The following is a 2,123-nucleotide window of genomic DNA, read 5'->3' as shown; positions in this document are numbered from 1 at the left end:
CTTGTCGATGTCCCCAAGTGTCAGGCATCGCGGCTGATCCTCCGGCGCTCTAGTCCCTCAGTCCAAGCCTCACGTCCGTCCTTTACCGCTCCCGGTCCATCGGCACGACCCATCTCTACTGGACCTTCACCTCGCCATTGATCACCGCCTCTGAGCTCCACACCTGCACATCACAAACCAAGAGCAACATCAAACCAACTCAATGTTGTCAATCACTCATCATCCAAGGGTGACCACCACTGGTCCTCAATCTCCCCCTTGATGAGTGCATTGACAACACCCCACAACGTTTGTGGTGCACCACAGTCTCTGAGACAAGTCGAAGATCATTTCACAAGGTCATTAGAAACTATTTGTAGAAAGATTGATAAAGTTCTAGAGAGTATGAACAAGCTAGCAGTAGACATCATTAAGCCAAAGGACCCAGAGTTTAAGAATGTGCATCCTAGGTTGCAAAGCCCTCGCTTCTCACCATTCTTTGACAATTGTATTGGAGCTATAGACGGTACTCATATTCTTGTAGTAGTGCCAAATAACAAGGTAGTTCAACATATGAGAAGACATGGATATACAAGTCAGAATGTCATGGTCATATGTGATTTCGATATGAGGTTTACCTTTGTGGTGGCTGGTTGGCTAGGTCAGTGCATGATATGAGGGTGTTCAAAGATGCAATTGAGAAGTTTGGAGACAAGTTTCCGCAAACACCGGAAGGTAATGACAATTGTATGATAGCATGTTCTCAATATTACATCAATTTCTCTATGACTTAAATAATCCATGGTTTTATAATTGTGCAGGCAAGTACTACCTTCGGCAGGATCCAACAACAGTTGCCCCCCTCCGACGGCCACACTGACGGGATACAAAGGCCAAAGAGGAAGGCGGCGACCTAGGGACTCGGATCCTCTCCCTGTGTTTTACTTTACTTAGCTTATCTCTTTTACTTCTCTAGTCGCCTGGCTCATCCGTAACCCCTGTGCCCTCCTTGCGCTATAAAAGGAGAACCAGGGGGCCCGAGACAGGGACATTTCTCAAGCCAATAGAACCCACACCCTCTCCTCACGAGCATCAGTGCACACCCAACACACTTGGGACCAGCTCCCTCTCTCGCCTGTTTGTAACCCCTGCTACAGACCCTGCATGAGTAACACGAGCAGCTCCTCATACTGGATGTAGGGTTATTCCTGCTCGAACCAGTCTAACCCCGTGTCCTCTCACGCCACCATCCGAAGCCTTACGTGCAAAAAAGAAATTTACTTGCCGTAGTGTTGACGCCAGATTTTGACACATGGAATCGGCATCAAGGAAGGAAAGGACTGGCCGATGCGGCAGATTAAAAGGTCACGATTGGGAATCGGCCGATTGGTGCTACAGTTGGGGATCGGCCGATTGGCACTATAGTGTTTTAGCGGACAGAGTTAGAGATCGGCCGACTGGAAGGCTGGAGCGATTGGGCCAATATGAGCTTAAAGTGGATCAGGGAAAGAAGATAAAGAAAGATTGGCCCACAGGATTATAATAACCAACTCCGGTACGAGTTGTGATTGTAAATATTTGTTTTCGTTTAAGATTAGAGATAGATCCTAGTTGGTTAGGAAATTGGTTGTAACAGGCTATAAATAGCCGCCTTTAGAGATTTGTAAACAACATATCAATCAATACAAACAAATCTACTTTTTCCTCGTACTTTACTTTCAAGTTAGCGACTTCGCCAAATACTTTTCTTGTTTCACATGTTCGTACAGGTTGGCAGGATTGCATCGGCAGATCTCCAGCCGATTCTGTAAGTTCCGTTTAGCGAGTAATATCTAAGCTTTAACTTTGAGCGCATCGCTGTCGTTTCATTTCGATTTATTCACCAGTTATCGATATTTACTAGAATTATAGGTTTCATCTATTGTTCTAGTTTTATCACTAGTTATCCAGCTTGAAATTTGAACTATCGGCTCCATTGTTGTTATTTTTCATTAATCATTACCATATAGCCAATAAGATCTATTTCAAGTGTTGCTTTCGTAGCTTTGTCTAGTTCACTCTAGTAGTTTTCTTTACAATCGCTACGTGGTCGTCGGCTGCATTATAGCTGATTATCTTTATATAGCAAATCGGCCGATTCGTTG

Source organism: Setaria italica, chromosome VIII, assembly GCF_000263155.2.
Source record: "Setaria italica strain Yugu1 chromosome VIII, Setaria_italica_v2.0, whole genome shotgun sequence".
NCBI classification, from domain to species: Eukaryota; Viridiplantae; Streptophyta; class Magnoliopsida; order Poales; family Poaceae; genus Setaria; species Setaria italica.
Note: the sequence above shows the minus strand (reverse complement) of the source record.